Source organism: Pezoporus wallicus, unplaced genomic scaffold (assembly GCF_028554395.1).
Source record: "Pezoporus wallicus isolate ANWC-B61680 ecotype Strahan unplaced genomic scaffold, APGP_CSIRO_Pwel_v1 contig_2384, whole genome shotgun sequence".
NCBI classification, from domain to species: Eukaryota; Metazoa; Chordata; class Aves; order Psittaciformes; family Psittacidae; genus Pezoporus; species Pezoporus wallicus.
This window is the reverse complement of record NW_026640488.1, coordinates 2,816,320-2,833,177: the sequence shown is the minus strand read 5'-3', so window position 1 is coordinate 2,833,177 and position 16,858 is coordinate 2,816,320. Positions and strand designations below refer to the sequence as shown.

The window sequence follows — 16,858 nt, the reverse complement described above, 5'->3', positions numbered from 1 at the left end:
GGGGGCTTGGGGTGGGAGTGATCCAAAGAGAGTTAAGGATTAGATTCCTGTGAGATTGCAGGAGTCATCTAGGGTTAATAAAACGAAAAAAGTAAGGGAAAACATTGCCTGTAATGAAGGCTATTGATTATGAAACTGCCTCCAAAGGGAGTAGTGTTTGCCTTTTACTAACATGACCAATCAAAGCACTAAAGACTGGCTTGTAAAAGGACACAGCTGTACTAACAGAGTGGGACTTGACCTGAGGAGAGTTTTAGTTTTTTTAATTTTTTATGCAGAGTGTGGTATTTTTGTATGAGTGCAAAGGATCATAAATGTTTTTACCTGCCCCTGCACAAGTGTCAGTGTCATTCTCTGCAGCTGCCAGCTGATATCATGGTTTGCATTAATGACCTACCCATTCCGTCAATCAAATGTTTGCAATTGCTACAGACAAACAGTGTTCCACAAGTTTTATTACAGACACTGTAGAAACTGCTTTTTAAACTGAGAGCAGTAAGTCACTGAACTTGAGATTCCCCACATCTGAAATTGTTTGTCAGGTTTCTTTAACCAGTCCAAAAAATTACATTACTTATAGTAAAAATAAAATAAAATCAAGCTCATGCTGACTAGGGGGTATTCATGTTTCTACATCCATCTAAACCAAACCAGGTTTTATTCCAATATACTCACAGAAGTTTATTCCACACTATTTTCTATTTAGTTCCTTCCAAACAAACAAAAATAAGTTCTTGGCCTCACTGGGAACTTCCAAACATTAATTCTGTATTGCAAAAGACAACTGTGTGGGTTTCTTTTCTTTTTTATCAGAACCCACATACAGGAAGTCAAAACCTGCATAATTTTTGACAAGGTAATGGTGCTGTTCCCTCCCTGCATCTACCCTCTCCCCCAACAAAACATGTAAAGTCTACTCACTCCTTGACCCTTATTCCCCCAAAATATTGATCTGAGGGTTTCCTCAGCAAAGACTTCGAATTTTGGCAGCCATATGACCTACTCCTCTACCAGAAGAAGTGTGCTATACACAAATACAAATGAGATTGAATAAAGCAATCCCTAACTTATTTTTGTAATGAAACAATCAGTGATGCTAAAGAGCACATTTTGTCTCAGTCACAAGTGATCACAGCAGAAAAATAATTATAAAAAATTAATCAGGAAAGAGTGTGGTTGTACCTTAGGTCTCAGCTGGTCCAAATGGTGATGCATACAAAAACCTACAGGCCTGAATACTTTTTCTAATATACCAATGGTAACTTCAATAAAGAAACAGGGTCAATGGAGTAATCTTGGTCAGTCTCATCTACTTGTGTATTTGGTTTGGTATTTCATTGTCATCACTTCCAGCTACCTTTCTACACAAGGTTTTGAGGGAGTTCTCTACCCTCACTCTCATTTATGCTACCGGTTTGCATCTGAAATTAAAAAATCAGCTAAAACGATGAGGGAAAAAGTCTGGTTCTGGAATCAGATTTAGGATCACCACACCTCTGCCACACAAATTGTGATGATTTGCAACCAGAGCCTCAGAAATAAAGTCTTATCTAATTGAAACATTTGGTATGAGGACATGATGTTTCTTCATAAGCTGCTAGAATGTAATTTAAAGAAATTGTTCCTGGCTGTGTTTCCAAAGGATTATAGCTGACCTTGTGGGTGTGCCATGATTTTTGCACAAACTGTCAAAGCTGAGAGAACTAGTAGGACTTTTGCAGATTGTTGAGAAAAGTCAGTCAGTGAAGCAGTTCTTTTGAAACTCTGCACTTATAAGAATAGTGAAATAGAGTAGCTATTTCAGTAAAGTGGCACAAAAAGGTGGTGTTATAAAATAATTAAGAATCTGTAATCTTCTTAAAGAATAAGTACCACTCAATTTCTATGTTGCTAAAAAATTAACCTTAAATCAAAGAAGATTTGTACCTATCCTTAATAAAGCTTCCCTTAACATCTCCAGAGAACTAAATCAGTTCCAAAATGGGAGTTATGTGTAACTGAACTTGTTGGCTTCCAGTCACTCAGTAACTCTCTAAAAATACTGCACAGCATTTAGTGGGATTAGGACAAAATAAATCATAAAAGATATGAATTGTGCAACTGTGAAGCATGCTGATCTCTTATCATTGCAATAATCACATCAGGTCACATTAAGTTTCTGTGTTGGAAGTGCAGATGTGATATTACAGTGCATATTGATTCTGGATGTTTGCTGGAGATAGAATTGAAAGCCTTGGGGAGAGCTGGAGTGAACTAAGACCATACAAAGTAATATTTGAACTAAAGTAGAGAGATTTTCATATCTTGGTTAATTGTTGGGGATATTTACGCAGTATTGATTATTACAAAATGCAGCTATTTTATATACTATCTGAATAGAACTTTGTTGCATAGGTTCATTAGCTATCCTTTAGTTAATTTATACCTGAAGACAAAGACCTTTACCAAATACTATTTTCCCAAGAAGTACAAAGCTCCATGCTTTAGTGCTCAGTTACATGATCTGAGCATTGTCTTCTGGGCTAATGGAAGGAGAAATAATTCAGTTTTAACTTCTCTCAAGTTCCAGCTCTTACTTTAAGTGTTACCAGAGTTTCACATTTGTGGCTGACATCCCAAAAAAGGGCAGAAGGACAGAGCAAATCATCCTCTGGTTTTTATTATTCTCATTTTCCAAATAAGCATAGATGATCACTGCTGGATTCAAACATTTTCATGCTTCAAGTCACACACTTTTTCAGACATACTTGAGCAAAGTTAGAGATGGTTAATACTTAAAACACTACACCACACTGGATTACCAAGAACATCTCATTCCATGCAACAGTAACCAACAGCAGATAGCTTTCTCAGACTGAGGAAGCCACATAAACTTCAGCCTTTTAAGAAGGGGTCAGGCCATCAATGCACAGCTGAAGGGTCTCAACTTAGAATCATATTACCAGAACGAAAACACAAATTTTGCTTGGTACTAGAATGTAAGATTCACTTCCCAGTGCTCCCGAGAAAAAATAAGGTCTAAACCTGACAATTCAGCCATAAAAGAGCCTGCCTAGATGCCCTATTCTGTGGTCTTTGTGGTACCTAAGTATCCAAGAAGAGGATGATACTGCATCAACAAGCAGCATATGTTTCTCTCTCTTTGCTTCTTTATCAGCAGACATTTGTGAAGAGGATTCTTGTCTGGCAAAATGATGATTTTTCTTTTTATTCCCCTCTTTTAAACATGTTCTACAAGGGGTAGTGAAACTCAGCCAGGTAGTACCCAGCTCAAGACAATACATTCAGCCCCTATAGTTCTTAGGTATTCAACAATATTATCCCTTCAAAAAGAAAAGGAACCCAAGATCCAAATGAGAAAACCTGAAACTTGTGGTATTTTTTTCCCCATTTTGATTGCTCAACATCATAAACAAGACAACTACTAGTTAAGTCAGACTGGTAACTAGATGTATTTTGTATGAATATATACCCAACCTAACATTAAAAGCAAACTCTGCAGCAGCTGCAATATTTTAAGCAGTTACCACTAGGTCTTTTTCAACTATATCTCCCGAGTCTCCCAGTAATTACTAGCTGTATGCAACATACCATTTTTCTGTCTTGTTAAGGACCCAATAGTGTAATTAGATCTCACGCAACCCCCAAAACTGCTTATCGTAACTTGTTATAAAAAGATATAAAAATAAAAACAAAACTTTTCTGTCTCCAATACAGATTAAGAGAACACATTGGGAACACACTTGCACAAATCAAGACTTTATCTCATAGATGTATCTAAACCAAACAGTATGTGGCTTAGATCAGTTATCTGTGTCAATAGATCATGTGCACTCAGAAGACAAATTTGGTGATAGAATATGAGTGTAGTAACATTTAATATAAATCATAGAATCATAGAGTGGCTTGAGTTGGAAGGGACCTAAAAGATCATCTAGTTCCAACCCCCTGCCACAGGATAAAACTAAATGGAACTACTAAGCCTTGGAAGTCAAAGCGAACAGCCCTGTGCAATCTGTCCAACTGCCTAAGACATGAGTTGCTCTTAAGGAGTCAAACTATCCAGTCAAAAGAAGTGCTTCACTTTGGACCCAATAAACTGGGTATCGGTTGAGGTGACAGAAACACTGTACAGTACCCAGGTTTTCTACTTATAGCTGCATTTCCTTCATGGCAATTCATCTCTTTCCTAAAATTTACCACCAAGGCAAGAAGCAGCATTAGCAGAAAATTTGGAAGGGACTGCTGCATTTGGGAAATAAGGTGTCACTGCTCACTGAATTCCTAGCACTGATGCTGGGGTATAAAGTAGGTTAAATAGGTTATACAGCTAACGACCTGAGTTGCTAAACACAAGCCTAGCTTAGAGCTTTTCACATATGTTTTTTTTTTTTTTCAATCCTTTACCTAAAATCCTGACTTGCTAAATAGATCTCTCTGTTTCACTTTTAAGCCTGCGTAGAGCTAGGGTGAGAAGAAGGAAGATGGAAGATGAATCAAAAGATAACTGAGGTTCTTAACAGCATCCAGGGGCTAAGGAGCGTTTCCTGTGAAGGATCAGCCCGCAAAGAGCCCGGGTGGGACTTGTACTGCCATTGACAGCTTCTGGGAAGAAGCTCCCTCAGGCAGGTATAAATCAATAAATACTCTGCTGCAAAGGAAAGATGGTTGAGAGACATACCAACAGTTCTGGGTGAACTGCGTATTATTATAACCTCAGGCAGAATGAAGCTGACGAATGATATCACTTTCACTTCCAAATTGGTGGCACACATCCAGGAGAACACAGTAAAATACTGAGGACGCTCAAGGAACAGGAGCAACATCATTTTTTTTCAAGTTTGAAAACTACCTCTAATGCCTACGTCTGGCCACTGAATGGACATGGCTTGTATTTTCCTGATGGTATTATACCAGTAAGCAGGTTTATTTGCAGTAGAAGTGAATCTTTAAAGCAGTGATCAGAAATGACACAAAGTGATTTTTAATAGAGCACTAAAACTTGAAAAATAGCAACACTAAGACAATCCACAATCTCTGATCATATTACTTTTGCCAAAGCAATGCTTGAGTGACTTCAACTCTTAATTAAAATCAGCTAGTGGAAGTAAAGGAATATGCTGTCATGCACAGGAACAGATTTGGAGGATTTGGTAGCACAGTGCTGTACTACTGAGTTCCAAACTGCTCAACCACGCTTGTCTGATCCTCAGGTTTCACTGACATTATGCTCCTGCTTAACCTGAACATTTAGCATTTTTGCTCTTTTCAGTTGCTAGGAAATACCCTACCACCCAGCTGTATTTTGAGTCCCCGGATTTTTTCTTCCAAGTCGTCAGAAGCCTGACACAGAAGATGGCCCCAAAGGACTCAGAAAGCAGATTCCAGCCTGAAGAAAAAAAAAAATATAGAAAATCAGCATTTCCTCATATCAGCAACTACTGCAAGGAACATCTTTTCTGAATTGATCACACATGCTATTTTGGCGTTGCCATCTCTAACACCTGCACAGTAACACATGTATGTAAGCCCTTTCAACTATACATATAGAACATAATATACCCTTTTCTCTTCCTGGAAAGAAATTTGAGGAGGAAGAGGGAAGAGAAAGGAAAGCATCATGTGAGAGAGTAGTCACCTTGACTAACCTAATACTAGCATAGCATGGTAGAGAGAATAATGATTCTAAGCACACAGAACAATAGGGACACAAGTTTCTCTGAAATGTGTGTTTACAAAAAGACCAATTTTGTAATATGTAAACAGCTCAGATGAAAATCAGTTCTTTGGGAGGCTTACATTCTTCATGGAATTACCTTCACAACAAAACTTACTGGCAATAGATGGCTCTTAAAACAAGGGTTGCTTTGAAAAGAGGAGAGTTTTCAAGTTCTGACTCCATTAGAAATGCAACGATAGTGGAATAACAAAATATTAAATATTCCTGTCTGATCCAATGAAATCAGAGTTTGTATTTCACTTATCTGATGATCACAAGTTGTTCAACTGCTTAAAAAAAAAAATCTTTAAATCAATCCAGTTGCAAGCATGACATTTATAACAGAATTCCCACACAGTCAAGAAAAAAAATTCCCAAGGTATGAGTAAGCCAGGCTGAGACTGATGAGAAGGGTAGAAAACAATAAACGTAAAGGATTTCTTCATTAATTGTGCTGCCAGCTTTTGCAGCCTGTCCTGTTAATGAGCATTCTTCATTTGGCAATTCTGAGAAATATTCCAGCTCTAAGATGGAGGAAGCATCTAAGCAGGAACATCAGCCTTCATGAAAGGAAGGAAGGACAAATGCGTCCATCCTTTCACCCAACCCTTTAAAAACCTGCACCATATAAACACACCATAAAACTTGCTCTCAAGTTAGCAGGAAGTCCAACTATATCTGCTCCCTGAAAGGCTCTAGGTGCTCTGTAGGTCAAGCTGGACCTGACAGGTCTCTGTGAGCCAACTAAGAAAAACACCATTTAAATATGTATATTTTTATACATATTTACATAAATATAATATTTAAACAAGTATCTTTGTTGACTGTTGTGTGGCAATTGGAATGAATGGGAACTAAAATTACATAAGGCATGCATAGGAGTTCTTTTTTAAATATCGCATGCAAGATGGAACAAGAATTTCATCACCGTCTTAGGTTTAGGCGTATGTCATTTGCAAAGCTTCATTATCAGACTGTTCCCAGTTTTCTTGCGTAATTTCTCAGCAATTTAGTGGCATTCTACATTAGGTCTCCAGATTAATTGGTCTGGATTGACACCAACGCTTTTGATTTAGTGGCATTTTATCACTTAGAGAAGCAAATATGCTAAGCTGAAAATACAAATACACACATAGGAGAAAAACAACCCAACTTATTCTCTCTCACTTCAGTATGTTGAAAATGCTCTCTAATATCCTAATTACTCCTGATTACATCTCAGTTTTCTTTCAGCGCCCTTCTGCTTTAAGTTCAGGCTTCATATCTTCACTTTTAAGACTTCATAAATGTCTGCCCTACCAAAATCTGTCTTTATTGTCACATGTGCTGCAGACCTTACTTCACTTCATTAAACCTTTCATCTCCTTTTCTTCACATGCTTTTCTCATGCTACTATTCCTGTTCTTGAAGATAAGCAGTGCACCTATTTGCCCATTCTCTCACACAAAGCCCTCCTAAGAATTATTTAGGACAAGACCAGTAAGATACATTGAACACTGAATTCAGCAAGCTTTCTGCAGTGTAATACCCTCCTAATCCCGTAGTGATGCCCTACATGGTGCTATGGACCTTTTCTAGGACTTCCCTCTCTGTTGGACATGGTGGGGGAACAAAGTGGAAAGACTGGAAAGAAATTAATTGCTTCTGCCTAGAAGTCATTCTGCCTCCCCATTCTTCCTGCACTTCAATGGTAAAGCATCAGTTATGTAAAAATTCAAAAAAATTAGCAAAATAATTATTAAAAATAGGTAATAATATCTTCAGAAATACTGTATTTAAGCTCATGCAAACTTCATGTGCAGGTGCAGAAATTTCCCCACCTGCGTATGTAGCATTTATGGAACATCTTAACACAAATGTCCTTCAATTCACCAGTATTTTATGTTACATCCCAACATTTCACATTCTGAATGCAGAAATGGAAATTAACAACATTGTTAGAATAATGACTTCTCTTAAAAATAGATGCAAAAGGTAAATAATCATTGCTCTACAGGTTATTAGGTGCAAAGCAACTTGCAGTGTGAGGCCTCCAGTGCTGCTGCCGTAGTAGTGCTCCCAGGCTGGCCAAAGTCTGCTCCTAGAATGACACCCGGTGGCCACAAAAACGAACAGCAAGACGTTCTCCCTGCCCTCCAGGCTCTCTCCCGGTTCTCTGGGGCAGGAGTCATCACTGTGTTACAGCCAGGCATCATCTGGAAATTCTGCACAGGGATCTGCAAAATACAAGAGAACCCTGCCTGAAATTCAAATTAATATACATCTATACAAAGTAATACATATTGTTTTGAACAATTATACACACTTGGATTTTTCTTCTTTTTTTTTTTATAAAATTGTATAAAGTAGTAGCTAAAGGTTTCAGAATTCTCAAAATGAAATTTCTTGGTTTATTCCGCAGAGTTTCGTTCCAGAAGCAGTCAGCAAAAAGTGAACAGGATTTTCAAAGCTGGACTGTGCAGGTTCAGGATTAAGCCATAATCTGCTATTCCAAGGGAGGGAAGATTAGTTAACCTATTCTTAAATGTTACAGGACTAAAATGTATTTATTCAGTTTTAAGTTATAGGATGAAGAAATCCAAATTAGGGACATACACTGTCATGCTCAAAATACCTTTGAACAAAGTAAAACAATAACAGCTTTTCAACAGATCGTTGAGTACCAAGCAAAGCATCATGCTGTAGAAAACAGTTGGCAACTGAACTTTAGTGAGAGCTAAGAGCTTCTTGACACATACTTTTTTTTTCTGCTTAAATACCATAAGAGTTAGAGCAGAGCTTTTCTTAAGTATCAACCTAGCCAAAAATGATTTGATAATATTTTCTACAGAGTAGTAACAAATGCGCTGTTTTAAGACGAACAAGCAAGAGCACTTCAGCACGGATTTTTGGTGTAACATCCTTAGGTCTTTTGGGAAGTGAAATGGAAATGGAATATTTATTGCTTTTAAGTTTTCATTTATCTCATTTTATTTCTCAGATCAAAGTCAAAATTCTTGGCAATGCCATAAGCATCTTTGCAGTACCTAGGGATATCAGAGAGGACAATTGCCCATTTTCCCTGTTGAGAAATATCTATTTTTTTTTCTCCAGTAAGTACAAATCTAACTAAAGTGTCCCAGACATCCTTGCACAATGGAAATTCTTAAGGCAACGACAACTCTGTGCTTCATTTGGTGACTTTCTCTTTGTATTGTTACCCACACTGGGCTCAAGTGGAATGGAGGTGGCAGGGACGTACCCAGCTATTACTACTCTGACCCCTGGAAACTGGTTTATTGCTTTCTCATCTCAATTGTGCCTTAGCATCTCTGCTTAGAAAGGCAAGTAAGTGTTATATAAACAAGTGTCGTTGTTGTTTTAAGCATAATGAAATTATTCAGGTACTTTGTCTGAATAGTTTATTAAGATATGTTACCATACAACATCTGAAGGAGATTACCACTGAATACAAAAGGGCACACACAAGGCAAGTGTAACAAAGTACACCAGTCTGGAAACAATGACAAAAATGTGTCACTTATCAGTAAGTTATGCATGTGCACTCACTAGCCAACCAAGTATGCAAGAATTCAAAGCTTGTGGCAGATCCAGCGACTGAATGAAATCTAAACAAATAAGAGGCATAGCAATGGGAAGAATGACCTCCCACTGTATTAAGTTTAAAGCTGGTTATTGCCAAGAGACATGCAAGGCTGTTGGAGTATGCGTGCAGCTAATCCTTGAGATACCATGGAGCCAGACCAAAGATAGCACTAGGAAGGCAGATGGAGGGTTAAGAGACAGCCTACAAACTGCTGCCAGCTGCCCGAGCTGAGCCGGGACTCAAAGCTCTGTGTTCCGACAAGCAAAGCCGGGGCTGAGCAGCCTTCAGAGGGAGACGAGCCCAAGCATCTCCTTTGATCTTGCTCCTCAGTGGATGCAGTCAAATTTTGCAACAGCTGAAAACTTTTAAGGGCTTTTTCATTTGTTTGTAAACTCACACACTTTTTGTTCACTGCAGAATGAAACCTCTTTTTTAGCTGGAAAGTATAAATTCTAATTGACAGTCATTTTTGTACTCCCTCTTCCACCTGCTCCCTCACACTAGTTTCCTGTGCTAAGACAATTTATGATTGAAATGCACTAGGCTCAGGTGTGAAAACAATAGTTTACAGTATCAGTATGAACCAGATATAAGGTACTGAAGAGCTAATCACACAGCATGGTATTTTAGACCATGTTATTTACACCCCCATATACTACCATTACACATGCGCTACCATCTTTATACAACTCCATATATATGTGTATATACTATATTAGTGTTAAATTATTAGGTACGATTGTGAACTAACAACCTAATTTGAGGAGGTTGAGCAATCCCATAAGGAATCAAGAAAAATCTCAGTAATAGTATTTCTGAATAGCAGTTTCTTTCCTGTATTAACACTAAGCCTGCTGTGGAATAAAATTTATTCTGTGTGACAGAAATGCTACCTGCATGCTATTTTAAGTTCTAACTTTCCATCTCCCCCACACTCCTCCTCTGTGAATTTCAAGAGTAAGGTCTGTGATTTAGAGGAGAAAAATCAAACCCATATATGCACAAACCCTAAAACAGATTTCCAGGTTCCAGAAGTAAAGGTGTGAAAGCAGAGAAGAAGAAGAGGTAAACACCATCCCCAAATCCACCAGGGGCAGGCAAATGCAAAACTCACACCAGTCAAGTCCCAGCTGTGTTCTGAACTCATTCTTAACTCCCAGATAACCGGGAAGTGAACCATAACAAGTCACTTCATAGCAATCATTCATATCTCTACTGATGTTCAGTTGCTTACTCATTAGATTGCCTTTAGCGAAAGCCTTTTTTAAGGTGATCATTTATCTTCCATTAATAGTTTGAAGGGTCAAAATTCTCACATTTTATAAATTCTCACCATGAATTATTCTGGTACAACTTTACAAAGTATCTAAATGAACTACTGTGTAGTTTTGACAACAGTGAAATTTCTTAGTTCTTTGTGAAGGTTTCTTTCATTTTTGGCATGATATTTACATTCCCAAACTTGACAGACATAGTAATAGTTGGTCTTGGCATTCACTGTTGTGTGACTCTGGCTCATACATTCATTCATGTACTTTGTTTTGAAGAATTCCCTCTGGCCATTACTGCTTTCAGCACGATTTTGCTTTTAAGTATGGTTTCATGCCGAAATCCAACATATATTGTTACAAAGGCACAAGATCAATGTATTTTGATACTTTTCAAGATAATGAAGTATCAGCTGTTTAGAATTCCAAAAAATGTTTTCTTCACTTAATTTTGCCTCCCTCCTCTGTCATTTACTTCCATGTCTTTTCTTGTATGATCACCTTTGACTGGAAGCCCACTTCTTATTTGTACACTCACTATCTCCTGTCCTTTAAAATACTTTTACTAACAGGTGCATAAACTTGTTTGTAATTCCAAGAGGCTTATAGACTAACTGACCTCCTTCCCGGCCCCCACGCAGTAGCATGTTGTGGTATCCTGTGCTAAGCTGATGACACTGCACTTAAACTTCTCGATTCAAACAAGTACAAACAAAACAGCACCTTTTAATGAGGGACAAAAAAAAAAAAGACAAATGAGTCAAGAAGGGGTAACGAAGGAGTTCCCAAGGTCCGAGAAACAGTTGTATTAAATTTACAGCAGAAAGCTCTCCCTTACTTCACATGAATGACGCTCATACAGTTACCATAAACATCACAGGTAGCTATTTATACACATTTCTGCAAAGAGTCCAAGGACAAGCTGTGCAAGGCTGACCCTCAAGTTAATAGACACCAGGAATTAAAATCCCTCTACTATGGCATGCTATACAATTTGAAAACTTCACATTCATTTTTGGGGATGACAAGAATATTAATTCTTTGTTCCACATGCTTTTTTTAGATCTTTTTCCAGTAACACCCATGCCTACTATTAAACTAGAAATGAATACCATACCTTTTGTTTGTTGAACAGAACTTCAAGGCATTATTTTTAACTACCATTTTAATTGTAAGCTTTATGAAAATTTTACTACTGGGTAAGAACTTGGTTGTTACTGCACTGTAAGCAAGTCCTTGAAAGTTATACTCATTTCTAAATCCAATTATAAAAGAAGAGATGAAAGAGATTGCGCCCCTTGTGTGGCAGAAACCAAATAGAAACTCTTCACACAGCCATTTGAACAGGTCTGGAAACAAGGATGTAAAAGTAGAAGAAACTGGCTTTTAACAGATTAGCAGAATAAGTCAAATGTAAAATTACAAGAGTCGAGGAATGTTAGTTATATAGGAAATAATGCTCCGTCGACCATGTGGATTGTGCAAATAAGGTTTTACTTAGTGAATGTACTCGTTTCCCCTCTACCAGCAGCTCAAATAACTGTATAAATAGCAACTACTGGTAATTGCAACTATCACTTTTTAAAAGACCAGTGTTACCATGGCAACTCTAAAGGAAAAAAATCATGTGAAGTCATGATTAAAAAGGTCAGGAAATCTGGACTTACATTATGCTTGGTTTTCCACAGTATTAGAAAGGGGGTAACTCTGATGTTTGCAGATAGGCTAGAAACACAACTGGGGAGGGGGAAACTGTAACAATGGGATGCTCAGCTGGCAAATACAATGCATAAACCAGACTAGCTAGCAGAGACAAAATCTTTTGACTGTTATTACTGGCATAAATCCTGTAAGAATTCCAGTAAGAAAAGCTTAAAAAGTAAAAAAAAGTACTGTAATAAATTCCAGTAAGAAAAGCAAACCAGTACAAATTCTAGTATAAGGATTGTTCAAAGAGCCAACTGCAATCTAGGGTTGTGAATGAATTTTGCTTTCATACTCCAGCCATACCAATGCATAACATCTCTCACATTCTTTTGTGAAGCCAGAAAAGTCCATTTTCAGAACAGACAGGACAGGACAGCACAGTGATTTAGATCTTGGTTTGCTTCTGGGGCCTGACTAGCTCAGTCGGTCTGCCACTGGTGCAGAGTCCAACTGAGTGGAAAAAAATTCAAGGGCTTCCGGGGAGAGAGAAGAGGAAAAAAAAAAAATCTCAGACCAACAGACGCACCTTGCCTTGTTCTAAACACTTCAAACAGATGGACAACAAACTTCCAACTCAGCTTTCTTGGAAGGCCTACTGAAACCAAAGGCTTGTTTCCCTGAGGTGGGCATTAGGTACCTTTTAAAGTCTAAAGCCCTAAGTAATACAGTACTGCACGTTGCAATATTCAGTTCTTTGGCATCTTTGGCACATAACAGACTTTTTAGCTATTACTGAAATGCTACAGTTAAAATCAATGTAGAAGAGCCTTTTTCTTTTTTTTTTTTTTAAGTTTGTACATATGTAGACTAAAAAAAAAACCCAACACAACCCTGAGACAGAAGCACTGTGAACCCCAAACATTGACCACCAGCTTGGCACCAAGTAAGATGGTAATACTGATATATATATATAAACAGAAATAAAATGTACTTGCATTTATGCTGTTCTACAGCCTGCCCCAAGAGTAGCCAATACCCTTATTTTTAGAATAGCTCCAGAAGCAGGACATTGATATCCCAGAAAACTAGCAAACCAGGCCCTCTGCAGCAGAACAACCTCCCCTTTTCCTCCTCATCTATAGAAGGATTAGTTGTCGTGTCCACTGTCACCTCTGCTGAAGTATGAGGCACAAGCACACTATGAAAGCTCCCCTTTCAAGCTAGGAGGCAAGGGCATTACTTAAACAGTTTGTCACTTAGTTACTTGCAGGCCACAATGAAGGCACCAAGATTCATGCATCGGAGGACAAGACAGATGTTTTGAGGCAGTTGGTGATATCTAAACAGTGGCTGTAGTCATTTAATTTCCTTTGATGATCTCATGAATGATCAAATTGACCCTTAAGTCATTCATATATACCTTTAGAATACACAACAGATCTGAGTAAATGTGATCCATGTTTGTGCTGCCAGCATCAGATAGAAATCACTGAGATGTGTTTCAAGTAACTGATGCCGGACTTCAATGTATTTTTGGGAAGGCACAATATTCCCATTCACAGAAGGGTAATACGCGGAGATAGAAGGAACTCATGGTTATGGATTATGTATGTTGTATGGTTAGAAATAGAAAAACTGGTTCTTGCTAAATAAAACCAGCTGCCTCCACAGATACTTTCCCCGATGAAATAAGGGCATGTTCTTACCTTAGGTAAGCTTGTGCATACCAACCATTTTAATCACATTAAATTAATATAAAAGAGCATACTTGGGCTGGCTCAAAGCAGGATCTGTGAAATGTTACATATGACTTTTTGCTGCGTAAAATAACTAATCCAGAATTTTAATATATTTTCTCCAAGATGGGCCAACTTGTATGTCAAGGTTGACTTAATTTAAAAAATACCCCACTTGCTTCAGTCCTGTTAGAAGTCCTCACTAGAAGTTTCTGAGCATATTTAGAACATGTTTGGAAATGTTTTGGCAAACCCTGACAAGGAGCAGTAGTCACTTGAGTCTCCATGCAAATGCAGCTCTTTCCACTGTCAGGACATGAAATTGCAGCAAGATTCTTACCTATTAATTAATTTTTCCATAAAGATCAGTGTCACCCTTTAAAAGTCAGAAATGGGCTACAAATCATGAACTTCTCCTTAAGCTTTGTGATATTTTAGCCATTAAAGTATTAACATTTTGGAAAAAAGAAAAGTAAAAGCAAGACCAAACAACCAAAAAGCCTCCCAAAACACACCGCACCAAGAAGATGCCATAATAGTTCTAAATAAAACAAGATTTCTGATTCCTAATGATATTATTAGCTTTACCATGGCTCTTCGACATTTTATTAAAGCCAAGATGAGGCCTCCAAAAGGGAAAGAAAATAGAAGAAAGTGACAGACCTTTGCAGACTTGAGGAAGGTTCTGTGTTACTGTGGACACACAGGGCTTCTATTCACCATGGATATTCCATGAAAGAGGAGAGCAATACTTGGCAGGTTGTCTCCCTTCACTTCTTCCTGGTAAGAAAGACTTATGACTTTGTAATTAAGTGTGTTTACCTGACAAGGATCCTGCCATTGACAAAGTTCTTTTTAATGACTATTTTTCTTTTACTTTTTTTTTCCTGTTTTTGAAAACAGGTTTCTCAAAATAAAACTTTTAGAAGCCAGAATTTGTCAAAATTTAGTTTTCAGGACTCATTTTAAAATAATTGGGTATTACACGAAACAATATCAACTTGAATTTCTGACACAGTGCCTCTAAAAGGTTTTAATATGCTAAGGATGACCAATGTGCAATAAAAGATTCAGCGCAAACAAGAAGACTGAAGTACCCCAAACTGAAAATTCCATGCAAAAATACACCATCATTTATAGCCTTAAGATATCCATTTGGAAAACTACTGAATGCTACAGAAGTCACTAATATGTGGCTTAGTATTGCTCTAGCTAAAATTTGCACATTGAGCTTTAGTATCAGTCATCGCATAGGAACCACGCCTATTATTGCAATTCCTAACTTAGATGCATTAGTACAGCAAAGGCTTCCCAAAACACCAAAGACACCCTCACCCCACAGAAAACCAAACAAACCACAGTAAACCAAAAAATCACTCTTCTAGAATAAGTAAGTACCCAATGCTAAACTACCACAGCTCTCAGGAAAAACTTCCCTCCTTCCACAAGGGCAATAGTGTTATAGGTATGACACTGATCATTTTAGTCTTCATTTACCCTAACATATTAGAGAAAAAAATTAGGCATGGTGTGCTCTCCTCCCACTTTGGGGAAGAGAGAAAGCAAAAAGGAATGAAAAAAAACCACACCATTTTTCTTTTTTTAATTTCCCCAGATAATTTTGGTGACAATGGTCTAAGGCAAGTGTGACAAATCTACAAGCTTTGCTACAACAATGTCATTATATGCCATGGCATTCTACATTTGACATTTATTGAACTTGTCTTCCTGGAAATGGAGCAAAAGACTGCAGCAGCTCACAAGAAATTGCAGCCTTTCACAGAAAAATACAATTAACTTTGCTTTTACTTTTAAAATCAGGTCTTGTGGCCTTTCAAGTAAATTAAAGAAAAGACTGTTCAATAAATAGTAATGCACATAGCTCACTAATTAAAAGAGACTATGGGCTTAAAAAGCCTATAGAGTTGGTGAATTTTTAACATAAACTAAAAAAAAGCCCCAGGCATGATTTAAGAACACATTATATTAAGAAAGTATGTAGGCATATTCAAAGAGAATTAATTTCATACATTCTCAGCACAACTGAATTGAGAGGTTAACAGTATTTCTCTTTAAATAAATTACCACCTGGTCACAGCTTCACTTGTAGGAAATGAGTCATGAAGCAATGGTACCATGGTAATGGCTGACTATCATTCGTGTTATTTAAGATGCAAAAGGCTACAAAACATATGGAAACATTACGCTTAAGTAGTTTGTGATAAAATAAAATTTGGGAACATTCCAGAGGAATGATCATATTCCTCCAATCCCTTAACTGAAATACAGACAATGCCTAAGAAATGACAGATTAAAACTTTGGTTATGGTCAGGTAAATTCATTTATACACAAGGTAGAAAGGTGCATCTCAGGCATTTGTTAAGGATACTGCACCCTCTCATTAAAATTTGTTTCTAACAGTCCTGTTCTAGTTTCCAAATTTTAAATTATTAAAGAAATGTTCTGTTGCCAAATAAAAATTTGACATTAAATCAGATTCTTTAGAGGAGAACAAAAGAACCCACTGTGAATTCATCTTTGAATTTGCCAGCTCCAGGCAGGGTTAGACATTCTGCTATAATAGCACAGTACATTATACAAAGCTACTTTTATATATATGTGAGATATCTATATATAATATATATTATATAAAATATATTTATTAATATATATATGTTAAAAATATCTCTATACCTTTAGCATTTAAAGTGTCACACTATAACCTTCATGACAAATGCAAAAATTACCATTTCTTTCACCGTGGCCACACAAGAGTCTTAGAGGAACAGGAACAGTTTAGGCAAATTCTTTTTCAACTGAATTTTTTCAGTGTTGTAATTATGTTTTTCTAGGTATTGATCCATTAGTTTTCCATATGCATTTTTATACCAGTTCTGCTGC

At 37.3% G+C, this 16,858-nt stretch overlaps 1 long non-coding RNA gene across 1 annotated transcript in view; it reads right to left on the bottom strand.

Annotated features, from left to right (window-relative positions):
- Positions 1–7,799: 7,799 nt before the first annotated feature.
- Positions 7,800–16,858, bottom strand: part of LOC130604525 (uncharacterized) — a 54,798-nt gene continuing 45,739 nt past the window's right edge. Inside the window, exon 3 of the long non-coding RNA XR_008973480.1 lies at positions 7,800–7,935. This is a non-coding gene — a long non-coding RNA (uncharacterized LOC130604525). The remainder of the gene's footprint in view (positions 7,936–16,858) is intronic.